Here is a 22,326-nt window from a genome sequence, read left to right on the forward strand (position 1 = left end):
ACCGTGCAGCGTGGCAACTTTGGTCCTCTTTGGCATACCAGTATGCAATTTTGAAATAAGCGCAGCATGGCGAGTTATGCTCTTTGATACTGATAGCGTCCATGCTTGCACGACTTATGAAACAATAAAGACTCATGCTCTCCAGAAGATTAAACGGCAGAGACCCCAAAGTTCGTGGGCGCCGACTTTATAGCTATATATATATAGAAAGAGAGTACAATGACTAAACTATGTACACTGATAAGGAGCCAATGGCTCTAAGTATAATAAGGCTGCAAGTGGGCAATATTCCAAGGCCGGGTCATTTCAACCTCTGTTGTTGGCCTATCTGGACAAAGATCCACCAGGTAGTAGGAACCATTATGAAGGCCTATCTTGATTACGAATGTTGAATCGTCGTTCACCTGACCTGGCCCAATAGGACCGGTCATACCGCGGGTAATATCCCCAACATTAGACCCCAGATTGACTTGGGTGATTCACGCCAATAAACCTTCATACTTGTCTACAGCAATTCCCACATGATCTCTGACCTTTCGCCTTCAATGAATGACAAGCCGCCAATCTTCATGACTCGCCTGAATTGCCAGGTCTTTTATTGGTGATGTCATCTTCTCCACTATTCCACGGATCTTGATGACATCACTTCCAACGGATCTTTTGTCTTATCCTGTCATCCCGAGAATCTAGGCACCATCATTTCCGACTTTCAATGCGGCTCCTTGACTCCTGCGCCTGTTGTTTCGATTTTTGACCTAGGTCTTTAAATAGCCGCGGGGAGGAAAGGGGTATTATCACCTACCTCTATTCCACCGCCTCCACTTCATCTTCTTCCACGAGCTCGGATCGCGAACGCCGTGCTGTCATCGAACCTCCGCTCCGGACCAGCTGCTTCTCAGACTGATTTGGGGCGTGGTCTTCGACGCAAACCTTCGCGGCCTGCTTCCGTCGTCACCCCTATTTAACAGGTAACTCTTTCTCCTCCAGCAAAATCAAATCTCGAACCTCCCTAGTTCTTAGGGTAGCACCGGAACTCCTTGAGCATCTGCACATTGCGCCATCAACCCGCATAGGCACGGTTTTTAGATCTCGTATATTAGCAAAGAACTGTGGTGGTCCCATCAACACTCCTTTGTAGATCTTTTGTCCCCCCCCCCCCCCGTTGTTTCACAGGACCACCACACAGCTCCATAGTGCCTTGTGTTCTTAGCTCTTTTACTTTGGCAAGTTATTTTCCTCAATTAAATCACTTGTAGATCTGTGAACTCTGTCTTGGTATTAGAAACGTGTTTATGCTCGGTTAGAAATATTCTAAGGAAATTTTAAGAAACGTAACCCGCCCTCAGTGCTGTGGCATGTCATAATTCCCTTTTAGACATGTTCCCAGCTGTTGGCTGGCGAGTTACTATTTTGTAGGTCCTTACGACCCGCCAATCCTTCTTATGCAGATCTCCGTCGCCATCCTTTTTAGCTTAGTGTCATGGGTTCCATATCTAAGTGCAACTGGTTACCAACAGAAGTTGACGACGCCTACCTTGCGAACTTCATGAAAGTGGGCAATCTCGCGTCACAAGAAACGATCGGCTGGCGAACCACCCTAGGAGAGCAATGCCCGCAACCCACTAAAGGGGAAGTGGTCGTGTTTTCTCATCACCTCGAGCGAGGTTTTACACCACCCGGTTCAAAGTTTTTCAGGGACGCCTTGCATTTCTAAAACCTCCATCCCCAAGACTTAGGCCCAAACTCCATCAGCAACCTTTGCCAGTTCCAAGTGTTCTGCGAGGCTTATATGCAGATAGAGCTTACTATACTTTTGTTCAAAAAATTCTTTTGTTTGAACCGCCAAACGGAGTTTGCCAACGGGCCCTGCCTAGATCTTGGATGAATTAATATCCAAAGGCAACGAGAATACGGGTTCCCAGCTACTGCACTGCTAGTCACCCCAAGGGTTGGGAAAAAACTTGGTTTTACTGCCGTGATACCTCTCCATCCAATGAGAACCACTTACCAAGCTTTAGGCAGGATCATTTGCCCATGGACTTCAAGCTGCCTGAAAAGATAACTGAGGAAGAAGAGGCTTCATTCGTCCCTTTCTTTGCAAAGCTCGGGGCCTTAACCGCCAATGGTTTCACCGGCATTGATCTGATCAGCTGTTGGGTGGAGTGGAGAATTATGCCCTTGAGCCATCGGGACGACTTAATGTGTGAGTTCAATGGTGAGTTAAACCACCCACTATTCTTCTACAATGTGAGGCTTGAAGAAGAAGACATCGTTGAAATTGCGAAGAAGTTAACTGGCGAGCATGTTGAAAACTTCTCCCAGAACGGGCTAAAACCTTTCTGCGTTTCTAATCCGGCTCCAGAGGTAAAACATCCCAACTCACCCTACTAGTTTTTAATATACTCATGCTTGTCTCTGATTCAGGCTTTAATTAAGTCAATCAGAGGGGTTCGGCCTTCCGGAACCGACGACCCAAAATTGTCATCAAGAAAGCACCGAAACCCACCCCCCAAACAAGAAGAAAACCAGGGGCAAGGACACCACAAAGGAGTCATCCGTTGTGGGCGAGTCTCGGATCGCTGACGAACAATCAGAGGTAACTACTCTTTGTCTTTATTATTTTAATCTGACTTGTACTCATGCTTTGCTGCTTCAATTTATAGGACGATGACATTGATATCCAAGATGAAGACGTCGAGGTAATTTCCATTTCTACGGACTCAAACTCTTCTCCTCCCAAGCCGGCAAGGCGAATCTGTAGGAAAGTTCCCCTGTCTCACCCGGATGCTTATTTGGATCCCGATTTCCTTTTGAAGAAGGCAACTTTTACGCCCAAACATCATACTCGAAGCCACTATGGGGACCTCTTGTCCGGCTTGCCAGAGAAAATGGCTGGTCGTAAGCGACAGAACGAGGTATCGACACTTTTAAACGTACTTTCTTCCTGTGCAAATCATTCTCGCAATGTACTCAATATTTAAATCCTACATCCAATAGGTTTCACCTACTTCGTCTAGCGAGTCAGCTACCTCAGCTCTTCCCCCATTGATCCGCCTTTAGGGGTAAGTTCTTTCATTAACATGCTCTTTTGGGTGCCAATGTTTCTATTTCAACATATTTACAATCGTTCCGCAGTTCTCAAGCGAAGAAGACGAAAAACGGTGAGTCATCATCCGCTCCCAAGGCGGATGAAATATTTGGAATGAGTACTTCCATCCCAGAAGCTCAAGACGAGCCGGTTGAGACTCATGCCGAGGCCTTTGATGATTTTCGTGACACCCGGGACGAGCTTCCAAGTCCTGAGAAGGAATTAACTGAAGACATGTATCCGCCAAGTTCTCACAAGGCGACTGAAGATGTGTTGCCTGACACAGATCCAGTCGTCGTCACTAGTACCGGTTTTTCCAAACCTGCATCCGTGATTTTAACCAAGCATGCACCAAAAGATGCCCAGTCTTTGTAGAGAAGGACATGACCTAACATAAGCTTCCCAATTTTGAGAAGATGGAGTTTGGTGAACTGTACTCTAGTTTTGTGAGCCACCTAGAAACGAGCCATGAAATGGAAAAAACCTTGGTTAACATGATGCAAACAAAACATGAGGTATGATACGTGTTAACCTTCTTGACATGTCCTCCCATTAGCCCTCCAAAGGGCGAGTCATCTGTGATGAATCATGCTTTGTATAAACATTCAACCTGTAGCCCCCCAAGGGCCGGGCCATCTATTTAAAGATGAGTCGGCTCTTTTAGTTCATACTTGGAGAAAGCTTCAACCTGTAGCCCCAAGGGCCAGGTCATCTTTTTAAAGATGAGCTAGGTCTTTAGCATATATTTTAAGAAAGGTTCAACCTGTAGCCCCCAAGGGTCGGGTCATCTTTTTAAAGATGAGTCAGATCTGTAGCATATATTTGAAGAAAGCTTCAACCTGTAGCCCCCAAGGGTCAAGTCATCTTTTTAAAGATGAGCCGAGTCTTCAACATATATTTGAAGAAAGCTTCAACTTGTAGACCCCAAGGGTGGGCTAATGTTTCTAAAGATGAGTCGGGTCTTTCTTTAAGGTAGTACCTTAGAAAAAATGAAGCGTACATTGGCCCCCCAAGTGTCAGGGATGTTGCTTGCAATATGCATGAAACTTGCTTTGCCCTAATGTTTTGCAGGAATCGTTGACTTGGGCCGACTCAACCGTGGCCAGTTTGAAGCAAAGTCTAGCTGAACAACAAGATGCTCGAGCTAAATTTGAAGAAAAGCTTCGACTTGCATTGGCTGATATGGAAAAAATGAAGGCAGAGCACAAAGAGCTTGAAAACAAGGCCAACACTGAGCAAGCCGCCTTACTAAAAAGGGCGGAATAGGCCGAAGAGTAGATGAAAGCCGTCGTGCAAGAATTGTCAGGGTGAAAACATCATATCTCAAAGATGGCCATGTTGTATTTGGTAAGTATCCACCATTTCCTTGTAAAATCGTGTAGTAAGATCTTTCGACGACTTATGATCGTACATCTTTACCGCAGGTCCTCGAGCCACCATTCTTCAGGATGATTGTATTTTGAAATTGAAGGCAATCTATACCTTGACAGAGCAACTAGACACTGGTGGTGTGATGACTATGAAGGACGTTATGGGCGACAAAGAGCCCATTAAATCAACCAAGTATATGTTGGGATGCTTGTCCACTCCGCCACCCCAAATAGAGGAGCACAAAAAGTCAGCCGCCTGGAAAGGAGCACTGACCACCCTGAGCTGGTTCTTGGCCTGTGCTCTAGAGCTTAAGCTGGAGGAGGTGAATGGGGGATTTCCAAAGTATAGAGACGATGGGTCAGAGTTTACACAAGAAGATTACCATCGTTGTGTGAAAGAATCTCTAAACCGCATTCGAAATCGTGGCTTGCCATATCTCTAAACCGCCGTGTCTTCCAAGCAAGGAAACGACCATCTAGGCTCATGGTTCGTGGCCACATTACAAATCGTGGCCTGCCATATCTCTAAACTGTCGTGTCTTCCAAGCAAGGAAACAGCCAAGGCGACTCATCTTTTCTGTATGTCTTGAACCGCCATCTAGGCTTATGGGCCCTGGCCGGCTCTCCGTTGAAGTTCTGCCAGCACATCTCAAACCCTGGGCCAAGGCCTATCTTGATTATGAATGTTGAATCGCCGTTCACCCCACCTGGCCCAATAGGGCGGGTCTTACCCAGGGTAATATCCCCACCGTGTTGGCCCAAACGAGAGCAGTGTGTGGGGAGAACCCAGGGAAACTTGGGTGATTTCTATTAGGCCAACATACGCGCAGCTTATCCGACGTGTCCTGAGACTGATATACATTTCACTTAACGAGGTCGTTGCCAGGTCAGGTGGTCTTGCTGGACTTGTCTTACCTTAATGATATATCTTGTGCATTGGGATTTCGGTGAAACTTTGGGTCTCCAGAGGGTTGAGGTTTTCCACTAAGGAACCCGACGAGACAGCGGGTTTCGTGATCGAGGATTTGTATGTGGCCTGTGGTAATTTGTGATGGATTAGTTGGAGCACCCCTGCAAGGTTGAATCTTTCGGTAAGTCGTGCCCGTGGTTATGTGGCAATCATGGATATTTTGTTAACATCCGGTTCTAGATAACTTAAAGAAACTTAACTAAAACCTGCCAACTGTGTGCGTAACCATGACTGACTCCTTTAGAGTTCCTTCTCTAATCGAGAACATGGTGGGGTTATGACTGACATAAGTAGGTGTTCAGGATCACTTAGTGATTATATTAGTTTACGACCGTCATGCGTAGACCACCATAACTTTAATTCTTATTTAACGGAAGTTAGCCACCATAAATACTTAGGTTGCTACAAATTCAAACACATACCCCAACCTCACCTAATAACTTAGTTAGATTCGATACCATCGTCATGAGATTCTTGAGTCCTTGTGGCTCACAATATGCTACAACCACCCACAGGTACAGGTGAAGCAAAGGCAGATTGATTGGATGCTACTCAACTCAAGTGAGAGTTTGACAAGGACAGTGGCCGGATGTACGTAACGTATCCCGAGGATTAGAGGCACTTGGTTGTGAGCATGGGCCTAGCAAGCTGTGATAGCATTGGATTTTGTTGTTTCTCTTGTCCGTAGTAGGACCCTGTTTTCCCATTTGAATAATGTATGACAGTGTGACTTTGTAATTTATCTTGTGGCGAGTGTAAGACAAATTTATTACTCTTCCATCTATTATGTATTGCAATGTTTATCCTATTTGTGAAACACTTAGATGCGCCTCTTTCCCCTTTTGAGGCCTCGCCCCTAAATGAGGAAAGTGTCGCATATTAGTTGTTACACAACAGTAGAAAATTCAAAAATTACATATGTGGACATTTTGGAATTGTTATGTGTTCTTTCCAACCTCATTTGAAATTCCTAGATAGTGTAGTTGTTCATGCTTCACCTCTTGCCATGATTAACAACATTTAAAAGGATTGCTTAGTTAAAACAACATTAACCGCATTTCTCTTTAATATGTAGAGTTATTTTTTTATATGTATGTTCTCCTTCTCCATTTAAAATTGCTTAATTCCATCTTCACCTTGTGCCATGACCACACATGTTAAAGAACATTTAATATTGATGAGTACATAAACGGGAGTGAGCTAAATGAATTGATTCTGAAGATTCATCATTATGCAATTAATTGTATATTGTACTTCACTTAATGTGTAGTATTTGATTATTGTGATTGTCATACCCCCATATTTAAACCGTACATGCATCATAGTTGCTTGCGCATCATGTTATGAATATGTTGTCGTGTTTATCGTGTGTTGATTGTTGTTTCCGAATTGTTTCTTCTTGATAGAGTTCTGAAACCGCTTCAGAGTGTGAGGATTCGTTCAACTACGTTGGTTCGTCTACTTCACGGATCTGTTCTTCTTCCCAGCGGGATCTCACGCAAGATTATCATTTTCCTGGATACCACTACTATCGTTGCTTTGCTAGTTGTCTCGCTTCTATCGTTATGTCTCGTTACCTACCACCTGAATGTCAAGGCTACAAATATTGCCATGAAAAGCCTCTAACCCTCCACATCCGAGCAAATCTTTGTTTGGCTACGTTAGCGCTTTCTCACCCCTTCTTATAGCGTTACTAGTTGCAGGTGCAAGTTGCTTCCCATGTGACAAAATGGATTCCTAGATATATCACAATATTATTTATATTTGATTTAATGCACATATATACTTGGTAAAAGGTGGAAGGCTTGGCCTTCTAGCTCGGTGCTTTCTTCCATCTTTGTTGTCCTAGTTACTTGTGTACCGGTGTTATGTTCCATATTTAGCACTCCTAACATGTTTGGGGTGTTAGGGGACCCCCTTGATTTTCTTTTTAGGATAAAAATCTTACGGCAAGGATCAACATTGGTACTATATTTGCCCAACATAATAATACTGATAATTAATTTGACGCATAGGGATTTAGCGCTACCTGGGTTCATTATTCAACCTAATACATGGAGGTCCAGTGCTGATGGTGCTGGTCCTAAATAGAGCCACTTGCGGGGCCACCGTGGGGAAAATCAGGGGATTTCTATCAGGCCACTATACGTAGTGCTCATCCTATTGTGCCCTAAGAAAGAGATACGCGTGGTTCCTATTGGGATCTGGCCTGCTGGGCGTTCTTGCTCGATTTGTTTTGCTCTTATCGAACATCTCGTGCACAAGGATATCGAGGATACCTCGGGCTATCTCGAGGTTGAGATTTTCTCTCCACGGCAGCTTGTGATAGTTTGTGATGGACTAGTTGGAGTACCCCTGTAGGTTAAAATATTTCGGAAACACATGCCCTCGATTATGTGGCAACTTTGAAACTTTGTTTAACACATAGTCATAGAAAACTTGCAGTAAACTTAACAAAAATATTCCAAGTGTGTAGGTACCGTGATTGTCTCTTCTCGTGAGTTCTTATCTGAGGTAGGACACGACAAGGTTATGTTTTACACGTAAGTAGGTGTTCAGGGTCACTTTGTTATCATTGTTATCTCACGTCCGTTGATGCGTAGATCACCCCCCTCTTATTCTTGTAATCGTAAGTTAGACACTCAAAGAAATTCTTAGTTGCTTGTTGTAGCCTCTCCACTTAACCATACCTCACCCATTAAGTTTGCTAGTCTTGATACCTTTGAAAATGAGTTTGCTGAGTCCCTGTGGCTCACAGATTACTTCCTTTGAAAATGAGTTCGCTAGTCTTGGTACAAGTAAAGCGATACTTCGAAATGAGTGTGATGATTGGTCTATTTGGAGTTCTTCTTCTTCTACTACTTCTTCTTCATCGATAATAGGATGGGTTCCAGGCCGGCAGCCTGGGATAGCAAAGATGGACGTCGTTTTTCGCGCTTGATTTCGTCTGTTGTTAGACCCTATCCTTCTGACTGGTGACCGAATGTATGTTTGTATTGAGATGATCATGATTAGCTTGTGGCGAGTATAAGCCAATTCCATATACTCATGTCTTGTTTACATGTACTTGTAATGATATCCATTCTTGCAAAACGATGAGATGCGCTTCTGTCCCTGTCGAGGCTCGTGCCAAAATGAGGATAGGATCGCATCATGGGCATTACATACATATGGTGGGAGGAAAACCTTTAAGCCCCTATCTTCCTCTGTGTTCGATGGATGTTCTTTGTTCTAAAAATATGCCTTGAGTATTAGCAATCATAGAAGACTATATGATAATTGAGTATGTGGAGTTCTTACTTAGACTTGATGATGCATTGAAATTGTTTGATGACTAAGAACATATGATGTTGAGTTTCATGTGAATGCATTGTTTGAACCATGACATGTGCATTAATTGCTACTCAACCAAGATGATTTATATCACAATGTTGCTGGTTATGATGCTAAAAAACCTGATTGGAATTATCATTGCTCAAACTTATATACTATGCTAGCATTCACACTTCATAAATTATTTTTTCTATCATTTACCTACTGGAGGACGAGTAGTAATTAAGTTGGGGAATGCTGATACGTCTCCAATGTATCGATAATTTATGAAGTATTCATGGCATATTCACCAACGTTTGCAATATTTTTATATGGCTTTGGTGCACTTTTTGTAATTTATTTAGAACTAACCCGTACTGGCGTTTTTTTCAGTAGAATTACCGTGGTGTTATTTTTTTGCGGAAAATGGAAGTTCTCGGAATCGCCCGAAACATTTTTATAATATATTCTGGAGGAAATAAGCAATATTGGAATAAAACTCCCATGGATTGATAAACCATAGGTCATCCACTTGAGGGAAAATTGCTAATGCCCTACAAAACTCTACGCTTGGAGGCCCAACATAGTCTAGAAGAATAAAGTTGTGTAGTAGACATCAAAAACCACGGTGTTAAACCAAGCAATTGGGTCATACTTTTTAATGTGCTTCAGAATTTTACACCTCACTCAATACATGAGCATGAACAATGGACATATCATATAGGTGGAATAGAATATGGTGGTAGGATACAAATGAGTAAAAGTGGATAAGAAAGTGTTGAATCAACTAGGTGGGCTAACAGGCTATGGAGATTCCCATCAATGTATATCAATGCGAGGAATAGGGATTGCCATGTGAAAGCACATATGCTCCATTGGTGGTTTTGATAATTCCTGAAAATATACATTGTCTCTTGGACTAACACTTTTTCCTAGTATATTTCAGGTATAGTCCACAAAGATCCTTGGCTATATGATTGTGTGGAGAAGACCCTTGATGAAGGAAGGAATAGGATTGCCTCAAGCTTCAAGCAAGAAGACTCTACCTTCTATATATGTGAGAAATCACTTTGAGTCCATAGGAAAGCCAATACTACTAAAAGGGTATTCAATATTATGATGAATTGGTTGCTCAAGTGCGTAGAGGTAGCCACCAAAAATACTCATCCATTCTCCCACAAAAATATCTCTATCCCAACCCAACCCAGAAAAATTGGTGTGACCAACAATTTCCATTCGGCCCTACTGATTTTACACTGGAAAGAACATATGCCAAACCCTACCATGTCGGTACCACCAACATTCATATCAATGCAACCAAGATTTAGTGACCAACTTTTTGTTGAGAGATTTCAAGAATCGGAATTTCCGAGTTTGAAATCGGTCTCACTGAGATTTGGGAACTGGTCTAGGTCACCGTATCGGTACCACCAAGATTCATATATCGGTCTAACCGGGAATTCAAAAGTTGCCACATTTAGTGCAACTCAGTCACACCGATATTCATTTCGGTGTCACCGAGTTGGGCAATAATGTTGTAACGGTTGCATTTCGGGAGATGCATATATATACCCCTCCACCTACCTCTCATTCGCAGAGTAAGCACTTAGAAGACACTTACACTTGCTAGATCCATTTTTTCGAGAGAGAGCTGATACTTCTCCGTCGTATCTACTTTTACAAACTCTTTTGCCTTTGTTTTGAACTCTAATTTGCATTATTTGACTGGAACTAACCCAGACTAACGCTGTTTTCAGCAGAATTGCCATGGTGTTGTTTTTGCACAGAAATAAAAGTTCTCGGAATGACTTGGAAATTTACGAGGATTTTTTATGGAATATATAAAAAATACTGGCGCAAGAATCAACCGGAGGAGTGGCGCGAGGATCCCACAAGCCCACCAGGCGCGGGCCCCCCTGGCCGCGCCTAGCAGGCTTGTGGGGACCTCAGAGCTCCACCGCCTCCAACTCCAGCTCTATTCAGTCCCTTTCGTCCGGAAAAAAATCAAGAAGAAGAGTTCATCGCATTTTATGATACGGAGGCGCCGCCACCACCTGTTCTTCCTTTGGAGGGCAGATCTAGAGTCCGTTCTAGGCTCCGGAGAGGGGAGATCGTCGCCATCGTCATCACCAACCTTCATCGCCAATTCCATGGTGCTCATCACCGTTCGTGAGTAATCTCATCATAGTCTTGCTGGACGGTGATGGGTTGGATGAGATCTATCATGTAATCGTGTTAGTTTTGATGGGGATTGATCCCTAGTTTCCACTATGTTTTGAGATTGATGTTGCTACTACTTTGCCATGCTTAATGCTTGTCACTAGGGACCGAGTGCCATGATTTCAGATCTGAAGCTATTATGTTCTCGTCAATATATGTGTGTTCTGGATCCTATCTTGCAAGTTCCAATCACCTACTATGTGTTATGACCCGGCAACCCCGGAGTGACAATAGCCGGAACCACTCCCGGAGATGACCATAGTATGAGGAGTTCATGTCTTCACTAAGCGCTAATGATTTGTTCCGGTTCTCTATTAAAAGGAGAACCTTAATATCCCATAGTTTCCATTAGGACCCCGCTGCCACGGGAGGGATGGACAATATATGTCATGCAAGTTCTTTTCCCTAAGCACGTATGACTACATACCGAATGCATGCCTATATTACATTGACGAACGGGAGCTAGTTACTTATCTCTCCGTGTTATAACTGTTGCATGATGAATATCATCCGCAAAATTATCCATCACCGATCCAATGCCTATGAGTTTTTCCTACTGGTCCTTGCTACGTTACTTTGCCGCTACTGCTGTCAGTGCTTCTATTATTACTGTGTCGCTACCGCTGTCACTGCTGCTACTGTTACCGTTGCTATTGTTGCTATCACACTACTTTGCTACTGACACTACAAGGAAAAGGCCTGCTAGTGGCGCACCTATTTTGGCTACTAAAGGCGCACTATAGGTGCGCCACTAGCATCACGCCATTAGATTTTTTTTACTAATGGCGCACCACAGGTGCGCCATTAGTATCTGGTATACTAATGGCGCACCAGGCAGTGCGCCATTAGTATAGCTCATGGTGCGCCATTAGTATGCCTCCCAAGTGCGCCATTCGTATGCCTCCCAGGTGCGCCATTAGTATGCCTCCCAGGTGCGCCATTAGTATGCCTCCCAGGTGCGCCATTAGTATGCCTCCCAGGTGCGCCATTAGTATGTCTCCCAGGTGCGCCATTAGTATAGCTCAAGGTGTGCCATTAATATAGCTCATGGTGCGCCACAAGTTGTACTACCAGCTCTAAAAATATTCAATTATTATCCTCACATGCACAAGAAGGTTCAAGATAAACACATATTACACCACAATAAATATATGTATATAAACATGCACATACATTGAACGCAAGTTGACAAACAAATTAACCTAGAGGAAGCATAATTATCCATCACCGATCCAATGCCTACGAGTCTTTTCCTACTGGTCCTTGCTACGTTACTTTGCTGCTACTGCTGTCACCGCTGCTACTATTATTGTTGCTATTGTTGCTATCACACTACTTTGCTACTGATACTTTGCTACAGATACTAAGACTTTCAGGTGTGGTTGAATTGACAACTCAACTGCTAATACTCAAGAATATTGTTTGGCTTCCCGTTGTGTCAAATCAACAAATTTGGGTTGAATACTCTACCCTCGAAAACTGTTGCGATCCCCTATACTTTTGGGTTATCAAGACTATTTTCTGGCGCCGTTGCCGGGGAGGCATAATAGTATTCTCTGAGTCACTTAGGATTTACGTTTGCTAATCACTATGAGGAATCCTAAAGATCCAAAAACTAAAGTATTGCCCTCAACTACGAGGACAGGTAAGGAACTGCCATCTAGTTCTGCAATTGATTCAACTTCAGTTATGAGTAAGTATGCGACACCACCTCCTGCTAGAAATTTTGATGTGTCGCCTGTGCTTGATGATGCTACTTCTGCTGTCCATGATGCTTGTGATGATGCTTTGCTTGATACTGCTTTGCCACTAGGTGCATTCCTTGATGCACAAATTGCTAGAGTTGCTGCTAGATGTGATGATACTTGTGAAACTGCTGAGATTATTGAAGTAGAACCTGCTATTTCTCCTGTTAGAACCAGCTCTCCTAGATATGATTTGCCTCATATGCCTGAGGGTTATGTTATTGAGGGAGAGATAGCTGAGGAATTTCTTTCTTGTAAGGATAGCTATGATGTTGAGAAATTACTGCACAAGTGGAAAGAAAAATCTTTGAACGCTAGGATGAAATACGACCCAAAGTTTGCTACTTCGCCTATCTTTGTGACCGATAAGGATTATGAATTCTCTGTCGACCCTGAGTTAATCACTCTGGTCGAATCTGATCCCTTTCATGGTTATGAGTCTGAAACGGTTGTAGCACATCTTACCAAACTGCACGATATAGCCACCCTATTCACGAGTGAGGAAAAGATCCACCACTACTATATCCTCAAGCTATTTCCTTTCTCACTAAAGGATGATGCTAAGACTTGGTTCGCTTCTCTTGCTCCTGGTTGTGTGCATAGCCCCCAGGATCTGATCTACTACTTCTCTGAGAAATATTTTCCTGCCCATAACAAGCAAGTTGCCTTGCAGGAAATATACAACTTTGCGCAAGTTGAAGAAGAGAGTCTCCCACAAGCTTGGGGGGGGCTCGTCCAGCTACTGAATGCTTTGCCTGATCACCCTCTTGAAAAGAATGAAATACTTGATATCTTCTATAATGGACTAACCGATGCTTCTAAGGACCACCTAGATAGTTGTGCCGGTTGTGTTTTTAGGGAACGAACTGTGGAACAAGGTGAGATCCTATTGAATAATATCTTGTGCAATGAGAATGCTTGGACTATTCCCGAACCACCTCCAAAGACAACTCCTAAGAAAAGAGGTATTCTATTCCTCGGTCCTGAAGATATGCAAGAAGCTAAGAAATCTATGAAAGAGGAAGGCATTAAATCTGAAGATGTCAAAAATCTACCACCTATCGAAGAGATCCATGGTCTTGATAACCCAATACAGGTAGTAGAGGTAAATTCTCTTATGACAGTGACATTCATTTTGATAAACCTGCTAGCTTATGCTTGGATGAATTTGATAACTTTGTTGCCAAACAACAAAGTTTCAATGATTATGTCAGCAGACAATTGGAACAGAATGCTCGCATGCTTAGTCATTTAAGTGCTTGTGTGGACAGAAACGTCAATGATCTTAAGCTCTTGAGTAAACATGCCACTATGGTTACTACTCAAGTAGAACAAGTACTTAAGGCTCAAAATGACTTGCTCAATGAGTTGAATGACTATTCTGTCAGAGTCGTCACTAGAGGCGGTAGAATGACCCAGGAACCCTTATATCCTGAGGTTCATCCTAAGAGAATTGAACAAGATTCTCAAGGAGTTAGCACTAATGCACCTAGTCATCCGAGGAAGAAGAAGAAAGATGATAGGAATTTGCACGCTAGCAACCCTGTTGCTGCTACACCTGAGAATCCAAATGATATCTCTGTTTCCGATGCCGAAACACAATCTCGTGATGAACATGAGCCTAATGATAATATCGATAGTGGTGTTCATGATGATGCTCAACCTAGCAATGAAAAGGATGTCGAGATTGGACCTATTGGTCTTGATAACCCACATCCTAAGAATAAGAGATACGATAAGAACGACTTCACTGCTAGGAAGCATGGTAAAGAAAGGGAACCATGGGTTCAGAAACCCATGCCGTTTCCTCCCAAACCATCCAAGACAAAGGATGATGAGAATTTTGAGCGATTTGTTTAGATGATCAGACCTGTCTTTCTGCATATGCGTTTGACAGATATGCTCAAAATGTTTGCGTATGCTAAGTACATGAAGGATATTGTGACTAATAAGAGGAGGATACCTGAGGTTGAGATTTCCAACATGCTCGCTAATTATACATTCAAGGGTGGAACTCCTAAGAAACTAGGTGATCCCGGAGTGCCCACTATACCTTCCTCCATTAAAGGAAACTACGTTAGAACTGCTTTATGCGACCATGGAGCCGGTGTTAGTGTTATCCCCCTCTCTCTCTTTATCGTAGACTTGAACTGGATAAGTTGACACCCACTGAAATCTCTCTGCAAATGGACGACAAATCCACTGCTTTCCTTATCGGCATTTGCGAGGATGTGCCTGTTGTGGTTGCTAACGTCACTATCTTAACAGACTTTGTTATTCTGGATATTCCCAAGGATGATGCCATGACGGTCATCCTTGGAAGATCTTTCTAAACACTCCAGGGGCTGTTATTGATTGCAACAAAGGCAATGTCACTTTCCATGTCGACGGTAATGAGCATACGGTGCATTTTCCAAAGAAACAATATCGAGTACACTGCATCAATGATATTGAAAAAACTTCATCGATTCTTATTGGGAGCTTTGAATGCCCTATACCTACTTTTAAGATGAAGTATGACTCGCTTGTTGGTGATATGCACATTCCCATTGAGGTAACTTAGTGACTATTCGAAAATTCTCCATTACTTTTTCATGCGATTCAAAAAAGTTTGTCAAGGAGACTTGATCAACCTCATTGACGGATTTCTTTCGATGACCATTGGATGGATGAATCGAGGAGTCACAAACCTCTGTTTCAAGCTTTCACCTTCGGTTGCTTAGAAGAAAATTGATAGATTTAGCTTTAGTTTTTCCTGTTTTCTGTTTTTTGTTTCCCCTAGAAAAGTGTCCCGAAAATAAAAGTTCTCCGAATGCCGTGAAAATCAAATATGATTTTTTCTGGAATTTTTGAAAAATTCTGAGACGGAGAGCTAGTCAAGGAGATGCACCAGTGGGCCACAAGCCCTAGAGGCGCGTGCACCCCCCCTGGCCGCGCCTACCAGGCTTGTGGGGCCCACATGTCCCCCTCCACTTATTCCAGCTCCCATCTCCTTCTCCTACCTCCAGAAAAAATCATTTCGCAACTCAAACCCGTGTTCTTGCTCTTCTTGCTGCGATTTTCGATCTCCTTGTGCAAAGCCCCATTCACCAAACTATTTTGGGGAAACTGCTCCTTGGTATGTGACTCCTCCGTTGGTCGAATTAGTTTTTTCTCTAGTGCCTTATACGTCGCCTATTTTTGCTGCCTTGGTGACCCTGTTCTTGAGCTTTGCATGCTAATTTTAGCTAGTCCCAAGTAGTTTGGATGCGTAATATGGCCTCTAGGCACTTGTCGGAGTAGTTGCTATGAGTTTCGTTGAGCCTACTTCACTTTTCCATAGAGTCACTAAAAATTTCAGAAATTTTAAGAGATAGAAATAGGAAAAGATGAGGAGGTTCTTAAGACGCTCTTCAAGCCGTGACACCAAGGATGATGAACATGAGAAGAAGAAACCCAAGTATCCGGTCCCCCGAGTTGCAGAAGTTCGAGCGTGCGAGTGGCCAAGCGATGTGTTCTTACGCGCCGCCGGACTTTATGAGGACTTTTACTACTTGGTGGAGAACGTAGGCCTTACTGCCTTCGTTGACGAAATGTGTCCGCGATACCTCCTCCTCACTAATATTTTCGTGCAAAGCTTTTACTTCTATCCAAGGAAGAGTCCTCCTATGGTCGAGTTCAAGTTATATGATATCCCCCAGCGTATGTCACTTCTGGATTTTTGCAATGTTTGCAAATTACCTTATGTTGGGGATATTCATGAACCTCGTCCATGGGACTTGGAGGCTTTGATAGATACTATTGCTGTAGGAGAGGAGAGAGGAGTGTCTTGCGCTAGAGTTGCTAGCATACATTTTCCCGTGCTTCGGTACTTCTCATTATTCATGGGAAAATGTTTGATTGGCCGTGGGAAAGCTGGGACCCTTAGCTCCCCAGATCTTGCGGTTTTGCATGAAGCCCTTTATAACGATAAAACTTATAGCTTGGGCGCTATAGTAGCTCGACGGTTGAACACGAACCGTTCTAAAGGGGTTGTTTATGGAGGTATCTATGCTACCCGTCTTGCTAGACATTTTGAGATACCTATTAGACTGCACGAGGAAGAAGAGGTTCTTCTTCCCGAGAGATATCTAGATTATGATAGCATGGTTCGCCATGACATTCTTGATAAAGATATAAATAAGAGGATGATTTATAACCTGGTATATAGTCAGGGTACTCGTGAGACTATTACTTTGCCTGCTCCTTCTTTGTTCAATCTTCATCTAGGAACGTACATTATTATGCCCTCGGACATCTACGCATATTGTGGCATAGCACCACCACAGGCACCCGTGCCCGAGCTACCAGTCGAGTATCAGACGCCAGTTTATCAGTGGGAGCCAAAGGAGCTCACACACCAGTGGCACCCTGAGTACACTTCAGAGTACCCCGAAGACGGTTATTTCCCTCCTTGGGAGTAGACCAACTTAGGCCAAAATCCTAAGCTTGGGGGAGTACGTGTTTCTCACCGACTTTATATTCTTGCTTACGCTTTCACTTTGTTAGTCAGTGTTCACACTTTCCCACTGTATCATCCATGCTAGTTTATTTCTTTTTCTCATTTTCTTCTCATGTGTTTGTCTAGTTTGAGAAAACCCAAAAAGACTTTTTGTTCTTCTTTTGCTTGTTGGGAGCTTTCCCGTGTAAATAGTTTTCTTTTTCTTTGGGTCATGGTAGAAGACCATGTTTACAATGTTTAGTGGCTCTCGCATGCATATCTGTTTATCTGTCAAAGAGCCATATTACTTTGTCTTCTCCTTTGTGTTTGCTTGCATATTCTAGGATAGTCCAATGCACGAGCACTCTTATTATTGTTCACATCGTTTGGTCGTGCAAGTGAAAGGCAATAATGAGAATATATGATGAAGAGACTGAGCCTGGAAAAGCTGGTATGAACTCAATCTATTTTGTTTTTGTAAATACGACTAGCTCATCATTCCCAATTCAGCTTTGTTGTGAGAGAAACATGTTTGCAATGACAACTTAGAGATCATAGTTTATGATGCCATGCTTAATTAGCTAGGAGCTTATAATGGTTTGTCTTGGATGCCAACATGAATCTCGAGATGATTATGATGTAGTATCATAGGATGGTATAGTCCTTTGAATGATTCAAGTGGCTTGACTTGGCGCATGTTTACGCATGTAGTTGAAACAAATCAACATAGCCTCTATGATATTCATGTTCATGGTGATTTATGTCCTACTCATGCTTGCACTCAATGTTTGTTAATCTCAATGCATATTGATAACTGTTGTCGCTCTCTAGTTGGTCGCTTCCCAGTCTTTTGCTAGCCTTCACTTGTACTAAGAGGGAATACTGCTTGTGCATCCACGTCCACAAACCCAAAGTTGTTCCATATGAGTCCACCATACTTACCTATATGCGGTATCTACCTGCCGTTCCAAATAAATTTGCATGTGCCACTCTCTAAACCTTCAAGAAATAATATGTTTTGCATGCCCGAACCAATCATGTGGTGACAAGGGGCAATCAGTATGTTAGATGCTAGGCGTATTATCCTTGATATGTGTTTATTCACTATCAGTCACGAGAAAGGGGCTGGTAATTGGAATTCCCAGTTCCATGCTCAAATCGAAAAGATAATTGCAAACAAAACTCCCCCTAGATTGATGTTGGTATGGACGGCACCCGAGTATTCGTCTAGCCGTGGAGTGTGATTGATCGGTGGTGGGGGAGTCAAAACTTTACTTTTTTGTTTGGGAACCGCCTATAGTATGTGTAGCATGGAAGATGGGGAAAACTCTTGGTCATTGCATTGACAATGAAGGCATGCCACCCAAAATTAGTACCTTTGTTTTAAAAGCTTGAGCTCTGGCACCTCTGCAAATCAATGCTTTCCTCTGGGAAGGGCCTATCTATTTATGTTCCTGTTGAGTCATCCACTTCTTATAAAAGCACCAGTTAGAGAGCACCTCTGTCATTTTTATGCTTTGCTTTTAATTATTATTGAGTATGACTATGACTGGATCTTTTTTCCATTAATTACAATGTTCAGTCAGCCCTTGGTCTTTGAAGGAGCTCCGCATTTATGTTTTGCAGTCTTAGAAAGAGCTAGCGAGATACCATCTGTTCATATTGCTTCATGATTGTTTTGATTGAAGTGTTGACATTTGAAACTCATTAATATTGCTCGCTAGTTGATTATGCCAATGATATGAGTTTGCCATGAGACCTAAGTGTCATTGCTTATGTGGTTTTCTTATGATCTTGCTCAAAATCTGAATATGAGTTGGACATAATTGCAACAACAAGATCAAACAGAGTTCGTAAAAGTTTTTCTTTTGTCTCTTTCAGTTTGTCAATTGAATTGCTTGAGGACAAGCAAGGCTTTAAGCTTGGGGGAGTTGATACGTCTCCGTCGTATCTAATTTTCCAAACTCTTTTGCCCTTGTTTTGGACTCTAATTTGCACGATTTGAATGGAACTAACCCGGACTAACGCTGTTTTCAGCAGAATTGCCATGGTGTTATTTTGCGCAGAAATAAAAGTTCTAGGAATGACCTGGAAATTTATGATGATTCTTTGTGGAATATATAAAAAATACTAGCGCAGGAATCAACCGGAAGAGTGGAGCGAGGAGCCTACAAGCCCACCAGGCGCAGCCCCCCCTGGTCGCGCCTAGCAGGCTTGTGGGGCCCTGAGAGCTCCACCGCCTCCTACTCCAGCTCTATTTAGTCCCTTTCGTCCGCAAAAAAATCAAGGAGAAGAGTTCATCATGTTTTACGATACGGAGGCGCCACCACCACCTGTTCTTCCTCTGGAGGGCAGATCTGGAGTCTGTTCTAGGCTCCGGAGAGGGGAGATCGTCGACATCGTCATCACCAACCTTCCTTCATCGCCAATTCCATGATGCTCTTCACCGTTCGTGAGTAATCTCATCGTAGGCTTGCTGGACGGTGATGGGTTGGATGAGATCTATCATGTACTCGAGTTAGTTTTGATGGGGATTGATCCCTAGTATCCACTATGTTCTGAGATTGATGTTGCTACTACTTTGCCATGCTTAATGCTTGTCAGTAGGGCCCGAGTGCCATGATTTCAGATCTGAACCTATTATGTTCTCGTCAATATATGTGTGTTCTTGATCCTATCTTGCAAGTTGGAGTCACCTACTATGTGTTATGACCCGGCAACCCCGGAGTGGCAATAGCCGGAACCACTCCCGGAGATGACCATAGTATGAGGAGTTCATGTATTCACTAAACGCTAATGCTTTGTTCCGGTTCTCTATTAAAAGGAGAACCTTAATATCCCGTAGTTTCCATTAGGACCCCGCTGCCACGGGAGGGATGGACAATAGATGTCATGCAAGTTCTTTTCCCTAAGCACGTATGACTACATACGGAATGCATGCCTACATTACATTGACGAACAGGAGCTAGTTACTTATATCTCTGTGTTATAACTATTGCATGATGAATATCATCCGGCATAATTATCCATCACCGATCCAATGCCTATGAGTTTTTCCTACTAGTCCTTGGTACGTTACGTTTCCGCTACTACTGTCATTGTTGCTACTGTTACCGTTGCTACTGTTGCTATCACACTAATTTGCTACTGATACTTTGCTGCAGATACTAAGAATTTCAGGTGTGGTTGAATTGACAACTCAACTGCTAATACTCGAGAATATTCTTTGGCTTCCCCTTGTGTCGAATCAACAAATTTGGGTTGAATAGTCTACCCTCGAAAACTATTGCGATCCCCTATACTTGTGGGTTATCAAGAGCCACCTACTCATGTGTTGAGATCAAGAGATTCCATTCCAACCATTTGAACCTTGATTTCAAGCCTCCCCAGGTTTCTTTCCATAAGATCAATCTGTCCTACCCCTGCCTAATCTGAGAGAGGGTAATTGAGTGTTGAGGAGACTATCTTTTGAAGCACAAGAGTAAGGAGTTTATCGTTCTACCGCATCTATTACCTTTTGGAGGGTGGTGCCTCCTAGATTGGTTCGGTATTGTTTGGGAGCCTCCTACTTCATTTTGTGGAGTTGAACCATGAAGTTTGTATGGGCAAGGATATCGCCTACTTCGTGAAGATCTACCATGAGTGAGGCTAGTTGTGTGTGGACGGAAGCGGTGGTGGAATAGACAAGGCCGCTTCTTCGTGGACCACTTGTGGATGGAGCCCTCCATGGACTCTCGTAGCCATTACCGTCCGTGGATTGAAGTCTCCACTAACATGGACGTACGATAGTGCCACCTAACGAAACCATGCCACAAATCGCCATGTCAACTTTTTCGTGTTTGATCTTCCTAAACTCTACTCCTTACTACATGTGCAAATTCTTTACTTTCCGCTGCCATATTTGCTGACTAGCATGTGTAGGGTGCACTACACTTGTTAGTAATGCAAAAATCTACCAACCATTAAATTAGGGAAAAGGCTAGGATTGTAATTTACGCTAGTAGTCTACTCACCCCCCTCTAGACATCTCTTCTATCGATCCCACACCATGTAACACGTGCACTAGAGCTGCAAGTGTATGAAATCTCAACGGAAGCTAAGTGGGTGTGCATCCAACTTGCTTGCCCATGAATACCTCGGGCATTTGACGAATCCCGTCATCAGAATATACAAGCCAACTTCTATAATGATAAAGTTAACACTAGCATATGAAAATGACAAAACATGAGAATCTCTATATGAAAAACATGGTGCTTTCACAAAGCACAAGTGCGGAAAAGGAGGTAGTAGCACTATCCCTAATCTATTTTCTCACATTTATTTATTAATTTTATTTTTCCTTTTTCATATTTTTTCCTTTTTTCTTTCGTTTTTATTTTCTTTATTTTTCATCTCGAGTCTCATTCCGACTTGTGAGGGAATCATTGTCTCCATCATACTTTCCTCACTAAGACAGTGCTCTAATAATGATAAGCATCACACTCCTATCTACTTACAACTCGATATGAAAAACTACTAAACAAGATGACTCTTTATGAATGCCTCTGGAAGTGTACTAGGATGTGCATTCATCTAGCATAACATGTAAACAATGATGAACGGTGTCTATGCCACAAATTCTACGCAGCTACATGATCATGATAGCAATATGATGATGAACACACTAGTCAAGAGATGTAACAGTGGAAGATGGAAATATATCTCAGAATGTCTATGGAAATGCCATGATAGGTAGGTATGGTCACTGTATTGAGGAAGATATAAGGTGTCTTATGTGGAACATAGCAGATCATGCCACGGGATTTGGATGCACTCACAAAATTCACACCGATCCTTGAGGTGAGAATGGCAAATGCATGGTACCAAGGAGGCTAGGAAATATGAAAAGGTGAAAATGCAAACATCCATGGGTTCACATTGGTCATAAAGAACTAACACTACTGGAAAACAGTTTTTTGCCATCCGCCAAATATTTATTGCAATGCTTTATTAGCTCTATCATAGCAAATTACTACTTGCATGCCCCTCGGGACGAGGGTGGTAGGAGTTAACCATCGCACACTGATACGTCTCCAACGTATCTATAATTTTTTATTGTTCCATGATATTATATTATCAACTTGGGATGTCTTATATGCATTCATATGCCATTTTATATCATT

The sequence above is a fragment of the Hordeum vulgare genome, chromosome 3H (assembly GCF_904849725.1).
Source record: "Hordeum vulgare subsp. vulgare chromosome 3H, MorexV3_pseudomolecules_assembly, whole genome shotgun sequence".
Classification (NCBI taxonomy): Eukaryota; Viridiplantae; Streptophyta; class Magnoliopsida; order Poales; family Poaceae; genus Hordeum; species Hordeum vulgare.